Source organism: Cuculus canorus, chromosome 11 (assembly GCF_017976375.1).
Source record: "Cuculus canorus isolate bCucCan1 chromosome 11, bCucCan1.pri, whole genome shotgun sequence".
In the NCBI taxonomy this organism is placed as follows: domain Eukaryota; kingdom Metazoa; phylum Chordata; class Aves; order Cuculiformes; family Cuculidae; genus Cuculus; species Cuculus canorus.
The window spans coordinates 3,049,566-3,064,929 of record NC_071411.1 but is presented as its reverse complement, the minus strand read 5'-3'; the positions used below and the strand labels follow the sequence as shown (position 1 = coordinate 3,064,929).

General features: G+C 46.7%; 1 long non-coding RNA gene across 21 annotated transcripts in view; it reads left to right on the top strand.

Annotated features, from left to right (window-relative positions):
- The window catches only part of LOC128853251 (uncharacterized), a 262,276-nt gene that overhangs the window by 98,138 nt on the left and 148,774 nt on the right, over positions 1–15,364 (top strand). For 20 of the 21 annotated variants that reach the window (XR_008451655.1, XR_008451643.1, XR_008451642.1 and 17 more), the window contains one exon: positions 3,694–3,902. The exons of the other annotated variant lie outside the window; for it this stretch is intronic. This is a non-coding gene — a long non-coding RNA (uncharacterized LOC128853251). The remainder of the gene's footprint in view (positions 1–3,693; positions 3,903–15,364) is intronic. 21 annotated transcript variants of the gene reach the window in all.

The window sequence follows — 15,364 nt, the reverse complement described above, 5'->3', positions numbered from 1 at the left end:
ATTTCCCTAGAACAGGTTTTATTTCCAAAAATCAAGCAGTGAAGATGAAATCCCCTTTTGATGCATTTTCATTCCTTTTTGTAGATATTTTTTTCTCACTGAGAAAATGAATTTGATTGTGAAATACCATGTTCCCATTTCTCGACTCTTCCCCTCTGTGTCTGGAGACCTTCATCCCCTGCTGCGTATGATTTGGTATAAAGCCCTTGTTGGTGTCTCCGATGGGTGCTGTAGAGCACATGTGTGTACGTAGGTGTGTGCTACCTATAGACTGTAGAGCTGCTTCTACTTCACGGAGAACTGATGAACTTCTACCTGTTAATCAGAGCTACAATAAGGACTGAATTTCCAGTTCTTGCTTTTATTTAAGTTGCTTTTATTTACCTAAGTACAAGCCCTCTTTGCACTCTTGGAAATTTCCACTGGCTCCACTCATATAGGGCTACAGGATTTGACTTCATCTGCTCAGACCAACCTTGCTGGTCAGGGTTATTCTTATCTTTTCTTATTCAATAACAGAATTAAGTTGGTAAGTCTGAACTCTCTTCCCTAGAAAGCAGGCTCTGACATGGCAAATAGCATCATGTGGGTGACATGTTTAGGTCTATCACTGGGATTTACGTCTCTCTCCTCTAGAGAGGTGAGCTAGTGTTCTTCAGAAAAAAAAAAAAAGGACAGAAATGTAAATAGAAATGCATTAATTTAGATATCTGGGCAATATTTCAATGATTGAGAACTTACAGTGCCATCAGGGAGAGGGCAGCAGTAACCCCAGGCTTTACACAAGAAGAGCTGTTGCATTTAGGGGAGGAGAAAGAAGTGCTGAGATATTTAGGTGACTGCTCTGCTTTGCTTCGTCATGGAGAGAGGGCTGGTGTGAGGGGAAGGCAAGGGGCAGAACAGCATTTATGTTTGGGCATGGGCAGGGAGAAATGCTGTAAATATTGCAGCTGACACATCAGAGGCCCATTTGGCCAGGAATCTAGGGCAATAAATGCAGTCAGGTGATTGTAGGGTGTTGTGCATAAGTCTGCCAGGTAGTTAGGCGACAGCCGATCAGGAAATAATTATGGCTGATAAGGGAAGCTTGTAAGGAGGCCAGCGCCTTCTGTGACCATGAAAGGGCTTAATGATTAACTGTTATGGAAAAGCTAGAAGCACATTCTCCCCTTTCTTCAAAGTCACACCCGACTGCTGTCCCGCGTCATTAACTTCAGCGCTGCCCTGCCAGCCGACAGAGCACTGTGCTGGGGCTTCACTGCTGAGTGCCAACCGGCTTTAATTCAGCCACTGGGATGTGAATGGGGAAGCTGGTTGCTTCTGAGAAGGGTATGGGTAGCAGAGTTCTGTGTCTACCCAGGTGCCTGCATCTCCTGGAGTTTACTCCTGGGGCAGCCTGATCTAGTGGGCCGTGTCCCTGCCCATGTCAGGGGATTGGAAGTAGATGGTCTTTAAGGTCCCTTCTGACCCAAACTATTCTATGATTCTACATTTCTATGATTCCATAGCGCTCCTGAGGAAACAGTGGGAGATGGCTGTCCCCTGTATATTGCAAATGAAACCTCACCCTGGCAATAGGCTCACGTGTGGGTGGGTGACGGAAAGCTGTGTGGGTTTGGGGAAGAGATAGAAGAGGAAGGAGAGGAGATATCTCCTGTGTTTTGAGTATGTGCAACAGCATGTGGCTCAAGTGCTTCAGGATGGGTATACCGAAACAGCGTGCAGCTTCCCAAGACCTGGCCTGGATACTGGTTTTGAACATCTTCTTTTGGTTTCCTTATGCAGTGATGACAACAGCAGATGTCAATAAGAACAGCTCTTGCCAACATGATGTTGAACCGACAATCTGTGGGTATTCCTCTTCTGCAGCATTTAGTGCACGATATGGCCTTAATATTTTGCCTTGTTTGTGCTGTGTGCGTGAGTTTTGGAGGCTCACACAAGAGAAGTGAACTGAGTCCAGTCTGGTGGGATCCAATCTTCTAAACCACTTTGACTCCATTTCCAAGATGCTGTAAGCACAGGCTTGTGCCTTTTGGCAATGCCATGGGAAGATGAAGGGGCCAAAACCCCAGTTAGGAGTATATGATGCTGCTTGGGATAAATGAGATCAGATTTGTATGTTCTGGGTCTATATATTCCTGGAGTTGGCTGAGGGGGTGCAAGGATGGGGATCACACAGCACGGTGGCTTTGCCTCTTGTTGAGTCAGCCCTTTGCAACATAACTGCAGAGAAAAGCACCCTGTTCTGCGTGAGGGCTGTTTCTTCTGTCTGTACCTCCGTAAGAGTCGGGGCAGAGCCGTGCCCGGTGCTTGGCAGGCACCAAACCAGCAGCCTCCAGACTGGCTCCATGTAGGGATCTGGCCCTGCGTATTAAGGCGGTGGTGGTATTAAATATAGACAGTGGGACTGATGCCAGAGCAGTAGTCTGGATCTTGAATAGACTTTCCTATGTGACCTTACTGTACAGCTGTTATTATACTGTTTGCCAATTGATTTTACTTGATTGATGCTAGCTAATTAATTTATATTAATTAAGTCTCATTTAGTGACTTGTAAGGTTAGGCGCAGCTATAAAATCTCTGCACAGTCTGTCTGCAATTAGCACAAATTTCCCCTGCTCAGATTTGCCCGGCAGGACAAAGTGCTGCCAGCTCCATGGACCCACCAGGCTGGACCCACTGGGCATGAGAAGGTGTGCTGTCAGGGTGGGGGAGTGGTGGCAAATCCATGGGCTGTTCTTAGGACTGTCCATACGTCTTTAGGACTGTCTACAGACTGGGTAACTCCTGTGCCGGTCTGTGTTGCTGTATGTGTTGGATAACCTTGGCCAAGATACAGGCTCCGTCATCATTTCTGAGAAGGTGATGTCATTAATCGTCTGCAATCGATAGGCCATGGCCCTGATTTAGCCAAACACTTAAGCACCTGGCAAATATCCATCACACAGTCTGGTACCTGGATGGGCTGCTTTTTGGTTTTTTATGAACTTGTTTTTGAATTTACAATTGCATTTGTGCTAAACCAAAGCCTTTGTGCCTACAAAGAGCATCAGCCGTGGCCTGACCATGAGGTGTCACGTGCTCACGGCATAAAGAGGATCTCAAAGCTGGGAAATGCCATCACACAGAGAATGGAAAGCTAATGAAAGCCAAGAAAAGTGGTGCATTTGGCCTCTTGTGGCCTTCCTTACTCACACAGAAGGCTGATGCAGAGATCACAGATTATGGAGCGGAAGGTGTGAACTTGGTTAAATTTCATTTGGTGGTCCTTAATGCTGACGAGCGCACAGTGTCCAGGAGGCGAGGAGAGAGAGAGGGCTTGATTATGGATGAGCAGAAAAGCAGTTGGTGATTTCAATGCATTATGGGGGGAAGTAGGAGCTCTGACTTCTTTTCCATGTGCAACTTCAATGAATCCTTACAAGGCCCTATTTAATATTTCTTAACAAAGATTTTTATTTAAAAAAAAAGTGTAATTTTATTTAAAAGTAGGGTTGTTTTGTATTTGAAGGATGAGTTAGGAACTGTTGTGAATCAGTTGTTCATTAGGCTTGTAGCTGAGTTTCGTTTATTTTTAATCCTGTTCAGCTTGGTTATCTTTTAATCAGTTTAATACTTATCCTCTCATTTCACTAATTGTTATTTATCTGTTCAATTACGTATCTTACAAACATTCATTTCCCCTCACAGATCTCCTGTGATGACCCTATGAAAGCCGAAGAAATGGAGGCAAAGAGTTTCAAACCACCTTGAGAACAGCTTCTAGTGACCGCCTTGCGTGTTAGAGCCTGAGCCGCAGCGCAGTGAGTGGCAGAAGAACTGGGATCCTCCAACCACTTAGAAGCTTTTGAGAAATTACCTTTAAACTGTATTTAAGCACTGCAGTAAAGCTCGATTGAGTAAGTACTTAAGCAGAAGCTTACTTTAAAGCACGCAGCCAGTCTTGTCCCTACCTGACAAGACACATGCCGGGAGTTCAGTTACTACCCTCAGGCTTAGGGAATAGTTGGAGCAGGTCGCCTGCCGGGAAACTTTGCCGTAGGCATGTAACGAGGAAGAAGGGAGAGTCTGAGCTTCAGGTGTTGAGCTAGTATCACCTGAAATTATTCTGTTGGCTTGGAGGGACATGGTGTTATTTATGCATCTGTCAGAGGTACTTAGGAATGGTTTGGGGTTTGTTTATTGATGCACTGCCAAGTGAAGAACCGTGGGGACTCAAGGTCACCCCAACCGTGTCTGGCTGTGGGTTCTGTCTCTGTGGCAGGTTGCAAGGAGACAGAAACTTCCCTGAGCCAGTGAGATTTTGGTAGAGCAGCACCAAGGCTTGTTGCCTGAAGACTGATGCAACCTGCCCTGAGCCATGCAGAGAGCAGGGATTCAGCCCCAGCGCAGGCGTGGGTGCAGTCCTACAAGTACAGCCATACAAGTTTTGGGTCCTGTCCACAAGGTCAGAGCTTGGTCACAGGTCATGGACCACCTTTGCTTCTCATCAAATGACTTCCTTGCCATGACTTGCTTTGGTCAGGACCCAGTGCTGATCTGAGGGGGTTCAATGGAGAGGTCAGCACTGACTCTGCCTGACTACCACAGACTTTCAAGCCTTGACCTCTCTGCTGAGGCTCTCCAAGGAGCTACATTGCTGACAGCATTGCTGATGGCTGCCAAACAGGCTATTTTCCATCCCAGCCTCACACCATCATTGTCCCTGCTCCAGTCTCCCTGGTTACGTGACCACAGAGCTAGAACAGGCAGGGCTTGATTTTGCCATATGTTCATTGATCCTGGCTTAGTGCTTGGTGTTTAACATGACAAAAGGCTGTTTGCAAAGTCACGACAATTAAATTCTCCAATTGTCCTATTTTTTTAGAGGAGCTGAGTCTCTGGCACGCAAGTGGGTCACAAAAGTAGTCTGTTTAGCACTGTCCCTTTTTTAAAGGCAAATCAGACTGGTTGCAGCTCCACAGATGAGATCCATGAGATCCTTGGTGGAGCAGCCTAGGCAAACCCTCAGTAAACAAGGTCAGCCTGATCTTAATGTTGAGTTGGTGGCCAGGTTGCATTCCTCTAGCAGATCACAGTTAGTAAATAGCCCCAGAGTGGCAGAGGTGGCAGCTGATGTTAAGGAATAGATTATAGGGCTGTAGCTGGAATTGGGTGAGGAAGCTTTAAGGTGCTCCTGTATTTCTACAACACAACAGAAACAGGCAGATTTCTGCCTGCGTGTGCTTCTAGAAAGACATCTGTGGCTCCAGCAGATTGTTCCATCCAGATGTGGCTTATCTTCAATGCCCTTCAAAGATGGAACTTGGAGCCTTTACGCAGAATCCCTTCCGCTCCCAGCCATGACCATCTAATTGCTGTGCTTGTAAGGACTTGAGGAAATGTGAGACTGTGGGAGCTGGAGATAGAGCTGCTGTGGAACAGCTTTGCAAGAGCTTGTCTTGAACTGAACCACTTAATGGTCCCAATCTGATCCTTGATTGTGGTGGTATGGGAGCTACCTCCTGCCCAGCTCTCCACTGCCGTGGCACAACAGAAAGAGAGTTACTTAGCAACAAATCCTTCCTCCTTTCCCAAGAAACCATTTTGTCTGGTAGTACCAAGCGCTGTAAGAGTCAGTAGGAGTGAAAGGCCTAAAGCAGAGCTCACATCCCCTTGATTGTCGTGAAATTTGAGGGTCTCTCTTAACCATGCGTAGAGTTAAATAAAAAAACCCACCAAAAGCGGTCCTGCCCCGGGGCCAGCTGTTCTTGCAGCACCCTGCCACTTCACTGCTTCCCACCTCAGCAGCCGGGGCGCTCTCGGTTTCTCTCTTGGGGGAAGGCTCTAAGTTGGTTTTACAGCTGGCAAGCACTTCCCTGGGGGGACTACACATAGGGAGCTACGGTCATTTTGCTCTTAGCTGGAGCTGATGGCTGAGCTGAAATCAAGTGGTCCAGAGTCAGGCTCTGGGAGAAGCTCCTGCAACTCTGCTTTCAGCTAAATCCAAGGGCGCTGAGAGTCAAGTTATCAGTTTTATCTCCATTGGTTCATGTCCTGAAGAGGTCAAACATGGTGTGATGTATCCTGATATAGATGGTTTTGTTTAAATGTAGACAAATTTGCTAGTATGGCAGTACCTTGGCTTCTGTATGCCACTTTTGTGTGATTTCAGTGAGGGTCAGGCACCTAATGGGATGGATGAGGGGCCCTTCCACTGCTTAACACAAGTATAGAAATATACCTTAGTTGAAAGTTGAATTTAGAAGCTGAAATCAGTCCCCTGCTGCTTTTTCTTTATCAATCACCCTTTCTCAAGCACCGACATGTTAAAGGAAAGCAACCCTCTGTGGGCTATGGGAGGGTAGGCCACCAGGATTCAGGCTTGACAATACTGGAAGGAGTAAACGTGAAGGGCTCAGAGCCTCGTGGCACAGTGGGAGATGGCTCACATTGACCTTCCCAAGAGCCGTTTGGTGCTGTGTGCTGCGGGAGAGTGTCTGTCATAACTGCCACCAGCTCCCAGACACGTGTAAACTCAGAACTAGGAAAGCCCTGTAGATCCAGGAGGACTTTTTCAGCCCTGTAAGCGTTCCTTCATAGTGTGGAGGCACAAGCCAAGACCAGCCAGAAGGGTCTAAATCTGTAGTAAAGAGGAAACACTTTGTCTTTGAGCCTGATAGCCTTCAAAGCTTTCACAGTGATGGAATTTGCCTTACAAGGGGGAGAAGAGGATTTCCCTGGATTAATATATCCCCAAACTTGGTTCGACACGCCTGCAGTTCAGAAGAGATCTGGTTGATTTTATTCGGTTGAGAAGTTAGGAGAGCCTGGCATGGGTGGACATGAAGTCATGCATTCATGGTGTTTATGAATTCTCTTGTGAACGTATGGAAAACATGTATCATTATTTCAACTCCCAGGTCTGGAAGCAGTGCAAATAAATGACTGTGAGTCAGAAGAAGGTGAATCAGTGTAAGTTAGCTCTACTGCCAATCGTTGAAGAGCACAGACATGACATAGGCAATTATTTGGCTAATTAGAGCAGACCTTTGAGCATTGAAACCCAGAGTTTTCAAAGGACCTTAGCAGAATCAAGTGCCTAAGTCCTTCTGCTATCAGTGGGAGGTGGGTACATACTTCCTTTAAACGCTCAGCTTAGCAGAATACCCAAGGCATTTTATTCAGATATTAAGAAAGCAGAGTTTCCCCTGTGTGTGTGTGGGCAGCATATTCCTAGCAAGAGGGACAGAACGCCTCAAAATAGAGACCTACAGACTGAACCTGCCTCTGCTAATGCTCACTTCAGTCCTCCACTCACACTGAGTGTGAGCCCAGCAGAAGGAATTAAGATGTTCATCAAAGGGTCTGAATGAAAAGAGTGCTCTGGCCTCAGAACCATGGTGCCTACGATGTGTTCTGAGGGTAGCAGCTCTGTTCCATAGTCCGTGCCAACACCGCTTGGAGAGGACATCCAAATGTGCAGGCAGTGGCAGCGCCCAGCTTAAAATGCAAGAGGGCAGGCAGTTAGTCCCGTGTGAGGGGTCAGACGGAACTAGGATGGTTTCTGTTTGCTCTGCTAGCATGTGAGGTGACTCTTGTTTATCCGGCAGTAAAGATGCACATTTCTCAAAGGGGACCTGTGTGTCCGAAGCGCTCACTCAGACACCGATGCTTCCAGCAGAACGTGCTGCTGTGTCCCCAACTGCGGCAGCCACTGTAAATCTTTGCAGCCCATTGATTTCTCTCTCCCTTCTCTTTTCTTTCCTCGTGTGCACAGTGTGCATGGATTGGTGCTGTGGATGTCGGCTGGGCAAGAGTTAAACGCAGTCATGGAGCTGTTGGCTCACCTCTGAAGGCATAGTAGGAGACATGTACCTCTGATCTCGTAAAGGATCCTGTTTTCTTGCTGGCAGCACAGCCTGCTCCAGTTAGAACACAAGGGCTGAAGCAGGGCCTGGAGTCAGTCTGTCTCCTGCTGCGGTGGTGGCACTGTCACTGCTTTTGTGGTAAGTAGGGCAGTTTCAGTGCCAGTCACCTCTCTGAATGCAGCCTTGCAAAGACATGTGCAAAGTCATGGGTTTTTCTTTAGCTCCAGCATGTTTTCCCTCTGTGAGACTGTGGAGCTGGCAGGACAGCCCTGCCTGCAGAGGATTTGCTTCCACTTGGGTTCCAGCCAGGCAAGACAGGAATCTTAAGTGCTCACTGCTTTATGGCTCATCTAGAGCAGCAAAGCTTGGTACTTTCTCCTCCACTTCACCCTCTCACCACAGAGATGGCCCGAGGGAGTGGTTTGCTTTTTTTCTATGTTGAGTGGGTTTACCCAGGGCAGACAAAGGAGAAATGAAGGCATCTACTTCAAATGGGTGTGATGGTCATGTCTTGAAGGCCTGGCATGTTGTATGAGGCAGTGCGGACACACATGCACCAGAAACAGGAATGTAACCAGGGATGGTGTGCTCTCTGCCACTAGAGTGCCTTCATGTGGTGGGCTTGGAATCAAGGCAATGGGCTGAAGGCAATGTAAGGCCACAGTGGAAGCGAGCAGCAAGTTTGGGAACTCAGTCACATTCCCATGGCAAAGCTCTCCAGTGTTTCAGCATCTTCTTATGCTGCTTCTGTTCTCAGGAGCTTTTAAAGCCAGTAGTCACACATATGTAGGTAACTGCCCTTGATGAGACCCTCTTTGACGGACTTGTTAAGGTCATACCTTGAAGTCATGTACAAATGTCTCAACCTTTGGCAATAAACTATCTATCAGGGAATTGCACTGTAAGACAACCAACTCCAAAGGCTGCTGGATGGTGCAAGGAGCTTGTTAAGAGAGAAATCTCAGCCTGACCCGAAACCTCTGCTGAGGATTCACCTGCTGTCCTAGTGACTAGGCAGGACCCTACTGAGGTCCCGTCCTGTGTTACACAGAAGGTCATCCAACACATCTTTGAAACCCAAGATTTCTAGTTGCTGTCAGGGAATGAAGCCCAGGCCACCCCAGCTCACCTTTCTCTGCTTATTTCGCTGTGAGAGACCTGTGCCCAGTGACGCCATCAAATTCCTGCATTGCTCATGAGTCCTAGCTTGGGAATTCAGCAGCTAGAATGGACCAAGCAGCTTATTTGAAATCCATTCACAACACTCTAATTAAGAGAGAGGTTTGCTATTAATTAGCTTTCATTGACTCACTTTTGACCCTCCAAACACTGTTGTGGTGCACTAGGTCTCTGAAAAGGCATGTCTTCCTCTCTGGGGAGAGATTAATCTTCATTAGTGCTTCTGCATTACCCTGGTGCTCTTCGTTAGTTTCTCATTAACGTTCTGGCAGATTGGAGCTGCCAACTGAGGAAGCAGCGTTCACACAGAAGAGTGTTAAGAAAATAGCTTTCATATGGTGCAATACTGGCCCAGGGCACTGCTGCCCAGGCATTATGGCGAGGCCCTGGCCATTGCAGAAGGTTGGTAGCAGCAAATGATGGTTATGGATAGCACTGGATGTGCAGCAGGTCATGTTAAACCATATTGGGTTTGTTTCTCCTCAACTAGATTGGAATCTCCCTTGACAGTCTTATCTGCATGTTCTTTTGAGCCACCAGAGTTTCTGGCTCCTGCATTGGTTGAGTTTGTGCTGCCTCCCATCGCAGAGCAGCCCTGGCTTAGCTGTATGTGATGCAGCTGTAACACTGGGGATGAACCTAATTACGAGCCAAGGCTTCCCAAATCCTATTAATCTGGATACAATGCTGTGTCTTTTCACCTGGGATGAGAGGGGAGGAATCCAGGGGACGCTGCCTCACAGATATTTTACCAAAGTAAGGAGTGAGTGCAGCTCCTCCAGCAGGTGTTTATCAGATAAAGAAAGACCAGCACCAAGAAATCATGTTGTTCTGCTGCTCTGTGACCTCCCTGTGGCATCTAAGTTACAAGAGGGACTTCAGTTAGTTTCCTGTACTACAGTTGTATGGTGTTGCAAAGGTTTTCTTGGCTGTTGTCTGCGCTGTGGTCCTGCCATGAGAACGATGGTAATGAGGAATAACGGTATGGTGTTTCTTGTGAGTCCCAGCCGTAGGTCACAGAGAGCTTCTGCTCCACCAAAGGGGTGACCCTCGCAGCCCATTCTGCAGGGAAAAACATGAAACATTTCTAGTGGCTTGCCAGGGGTCAGCAAATGAGTCTGTGGACAAGTCAAAAGGCTGGGTCTCCCTGGCTCTCAGGGCTGCCTGGTGGACTCAGCTTTACACTTTGAAGAGCAGAGCGCGTTTCTGGAGTCACCTGGAAGTGGTGTGACAGACATGGAAGCGCAGGCTGCTGTTCTCTCACAGCTACTTCAGGATCCCACGGATCATTATCTACAAGTGATTCATTTCTTTACAAGAGCTGCAAATGAGATTTGTATCGGGGTTGCAGCAGTCTGTTGCAATGTTATGTTGAGTTTCATTGAAAGCCTAAGGTCCTGGATTGAGGGGTTACCTCTTTTCAAACATGTGTCACAGTTGCTGAAAGAACCTGCAAAATGCAGTCCTTGAAGTCTCCAAAACTGAAAGGGAAATAAAGAGAAACAAACCCATATTTAAAAAAGAAGAAGAAACCAATCATTGTGGTTAGATTTTTAGATTTTGGATGCATTTGGAATGTTTGGGATTTACTAATGTTGCTGGTAGAGGCTGCTCCATGAGTTTGTGAATAGGTTGCAAGTGTTAGTGACTTGCTAAATTAGGAAACGCGTAGTAGATCTGGCCCACCCGATGTCCTTGGGGTATAGTGGCCTCATGCCTTGGATTGGACCAGAAAAGAGCAACCCTCTGCCTTCCGTGGGGTCAGACAGAGCTGTGAGATGAAGCCAGGGACCTGTGCAGGTGGGAGGTGTGACTGAGCCCACCTGCATTACCTGGGACTGTGTCTCTAGCATGGTCAAATGCTTGGGGTTGGGACCTTTTATTCTGGGTAGCAAAGGGTAGTGGTCAGCACTGTAGGATGCCCATAACTTTTATTTATGTCCTTGGGAAGATCAAGGTCACCAAAATACAGGCAATCCCTACCCATAGTGCTTTTATCTTGAAGAATGTAACATCTAAACACCAGCTCGACTGAGGCAATGCAAGAAAGATAGGAAGGACTTTATGTAATGCTTTAAATGAGGCTCAGTGACACTGGCAGTAGCTTGCCTTTGGTGGAACAAGCATCTGGAAAGCTGGGAAGAAGCAGATTGTGAGAGAAAGGTAGCACCTGTTTGGTCAGCTGGCCTAAGAAAGCTCAAAAACGTGAGAAGTGCCGTGTAAACATGGGATGTGTTACTCTCAAGGAAACTTGGATGGAGCTGAATCCAGTTTCAAGCTATTTCCTCCTTTCTTCACCTCCTTGGAGCGTCCCGGGGCTTTCTAGTTGTTTTGTAAGGTGGTTGTTGGTGCAGGTACTTGGGATGTTTCGGGGTGTGCAAACACAATCTTCAAATCTATTGCTTGGATTCAAAGTTTTGGTGTTTGGACACATCAGCTATATGGTATGTTCCTAATCTCCAAGTGGATGAGGGTTGTTCTGATGATCCGGTTGGAGAGGTAAATACTCACCACTACATATTTCACTGTGACTTTGAACAAAGGGCTAAAAAATGTCATTTATTGTCTCAGCAAACATTCCTGCTAGAGAACGTGTTTGCTGGATTGTTGGCGAAAGGCTGGATCTGAAAGGATGTGAACTCATTCCAAGGTAATTTTGTTTACACGGTTCAAATACTTGATTGCAAATTTAATGATTGCAAATAATTTTGCTTTCTGTTCTCCATGGTCCAGTGGAAGCTGTGGACTAACTGGCAGAAATGTGATTCCTGCCAGCCTCAAACAAAACCTGACTTCTGTCTTTGCCTGAGCTGAAGGACCAGACTCGTTCAAGCTGAGGTTGGGAAGACAGGGCCTTTTACCTATGGAAAAAACTTTTCCAGTGGTAGTGTGCTATGCAGGACCCATAACAGTAGTTTGAAACACCGCTGTAGTGCTCAGTGGGAGTTTTGGGGCATCTTTTGGTCATCTGCAGTTCCCATTGTGCTGTGCTGGATCACCCCTTCCCTGGGGGTGGAGGCTGTCTTTGACAGATCTCTAATTGTGCTGTTTGGTGGGGGATGTCACTCGGTGAGAGGGAGACAATGGAAAGTAGGACAGAGAAACCTCAATTTCCAAGAAATATCTTGGCCATCTTTCCATATGCAAATAGATTTTGGAGGGCAAAACTGTATTTTTTTCACAAAACAGCACAGTGAATAATATCCTGGGTGTACTTTTCCTATTCAAGCCTAGGAATGGAGAACTTGTGATCGCTACTGCCTAGTAGTAGTATTTAGTATTTTAGTAGCACTAGTGTAGCATCCTAAGCCATTGATCGTTATGAGGAGTGGCTGAAGGAACTGGGATTGTTTAGCCAGGAGAAGAGAAGGCTGAGGGGAGACCTTATAGTTTCTACAACTCCCTGAAAGGAGGTCACAGCAAGGTGGTTGTTGGTCTCTTCTCCCAAGCAGCAAGTGATAGGACAAGAGGAAATGGCCTCAAGTTGCACCACGGGAGGTTTAGATTGAATATTAGGAAAAATTTCTTTACTGAAAGAGTGGTGAAGCCCTGGAAGAGGCTTCCCAGAGCAGTGGTGGAATCTCCATCCCTGGAGGGGTTCAACAAATGTGTAGATGTGGCACTTGGGGACAGGGTTTAGTAGGCACGGTGGGGTTGGGCTGGCAGTTGGACTGGATGAGCTGAGAATTTTTTTCCAACTTCAATGACTCTATGATTCTGTTTAAAAGAGAACCTTCACCCTAATCAGGTAATAGTCACAACGTTAAAAAAAATAAATAAAGTCCCTCAATGAGATGAAATACAGAGCTGGAAGGGGTTGAAATAGCACAGGCAGAGAAGACACTGGAGTAAGGGCTTGTCGGGAGGGAGTGTTGAGATCCAAGGTGTAGTTGTGGAAAGAGGAGAGCTGCTATATCTACTGGCTGCAGCGGCTGAAGATTAGGTAACAGCAGCGTATGTCAGAAACGTCTAGACAAGGTGGAAAACTTATTACAGGTATTGAGGAGTAAAAAAAGGAGAAGAAAGAAGAGAAACAAAGAGTCAGGAGATTGCATGATTATATGCTGCCTAAGGAAGACAGGTTGAGATTATCTAGTTCTCTGGGGAAACTACATGAAACAATTATGTGTTCTGTTAGGTGTGCTATGGTAGGGGGGTTTAATTTAAAAAAAAATGGTGTTGGATGCTCAAAAAAAGTGTGGAGGAGGGTAGTGAAGTGCTGAGCCGAAACCCTTTTTAAAATCTTTATCTGTACGGCATAATGGGGGAGAAAGAGACAGCAGAGAAAAGGATGCGTTTGACACGTGTCAGAGATATCAACGGCTCCAGCGACGATTTTAAGGAAATTAAATGGAAATTAAAGGGAAACGTTTTAGAGCAGAAGTCTCAAAAGCATTTTAAAAATATAGAACAACTGAAAAGCTCAGCGTCTGTCAGCAGTGGAGGATCAGCTCCTCTCATGACCAGCGTGCTGCGCTCAGAGGGCCAACCCTGCGTCAGCTCTGGGGCACCAGGGCTCAGTCTGATGCACATCAAAAGCTGTGCCAGAGCGCGGGAGAACCTCTAGGGCAAACCAGCTTTTTCCAGCAGGCAAACGCTCTTAAATCCCAGCGTTGTCTGGGGATGAAGGAAAAGGAGTGGGACTCTTGGGTACTGATTTATCAGCTTCCAGGCTTGTCTAATTCTTCAGCTTAGCTGCTCAGAGGAGTTCCTGAAGTCCTGATATCATGGGGTTTGCCTCCCCATAGCTCTATCCTTTCTGCTGTCCTGCTCCAGGTGGGGAGCAGTGGTCCCTGCTCTGGGCTGTGCTCTTCACCCTTATCTCAAGGTGACTTTAAGGGGGTCAGGATTTTTGCTGCTTTTCTCTAGGACGAGAGGAAATGGTCTCATGTTGTGCCAAGGGAGGTTCAGATCAGATCCTGGGAAACATTTCTTCACTGGATGGGTTCTCAGGCACTGGCACAGCTGCCCGGGGAGGTGGTTGAATCACTGTCCCTGAAGGTGTTTAAAAGACAGGCGGATGAAGGGCTCAGGGAGATAGTTTAGTAGTGGACAGGTAAGGTTGGACTCGATGGTCTTAAAGATCTTTCCCAAGCAAACAATTCTATGACTTAACTGCCTGCTTTTGGTGTGCAGTGTGCCATCTGCAAGGCAGGGCACCACAAGGAAGCGTGTTATGAAGTAACTGGAACTGAGACTTTGCAAGCACAGCTTGACTTCCTTATTTCAGTTTCTCATGGTCTTGTGAGGCCATGTAATACACAGTGTTGGGTGTGCCCAGTGATCTCCCACTAAAAATCAACCGGCACTTGCCTGTCATCACTTAACCATAAAACCACGTGGCCTCCGTTTCCTCAGGGCTGTGCTTTCTTTCATTTCACTGCCTCATTTCAGCCTCTGCCCGTCTCATGGGTATTTTCATCCCTCTCGGTTCTACCGCAACAGCGACAGAAGCAGGTGTGATATGACACCACTGTGACTTCTTTTGGACTCCCGTGACGGACTGCCTACGTGATGGCAGAAGAACAGGCAGCCTATGTAGCCTGGCACGGGAAGGACCCAGAGAGATGCACAGCGGCTTCTAAGCAGGAGAACAGTGAATGTATTCTGTAAGGAAGCGAGAGAAAAAAGACACTGACATGTTTTCATTTCCTCAGGAACACATCCCAAAAAAAACCCCACAAGTGGGTGAGTCATCCACAGAAAATATTGGCCTCTCTGAGCTGCAGCTGCTGGGTTTTAATTCTATAATTTTAATTTACCAGACAAATAAAAGAAAAGAAGGAAGGAATGACTGGATAGGATGCTTGTTATTGTCTCTCTGTAGGATTCTTCCTTTTCCAGCATGGATGCATGACATTGCCTGTTGGATCTCAGGTCTTTGAGCTATGGGTTGGTCCTGCACAGGTGAAGTTTGTGCGAACACATCTGCAGGTTTCATGTACAGCTTTGTGAGATCATATAAGATCATAAAATTGGTGAAAACAATGAAAAAAAAAGTTTCTGCTTTTGCCTAAGTACTTTAGGGTGCTAAGGGAAGTAGTTTCGATATAAGACCATAGCCTAGGGGTTTCAGGAAGGAGAGGGGAAGGAAGTCCGAAAGGTCAGGCTGTAATCGTGAAAAACAAAACTCTGGTGGGACTGCCTTAGGGTACATCAAGTCAAGGACTCTACAAAGCTAAGAGTTCAAGCAACCAAGTGTGGGCTGGTTGGAGGCTAAACTGGTACCTCAGCTACTGGTCAAAAACAGAACCACTGAGCTCCTGCCTTGGAAGATCTTGGACATCCTAGCCTAGGCCAGCCCGGAATGAACTGAAAGTGGCTGAGAACAA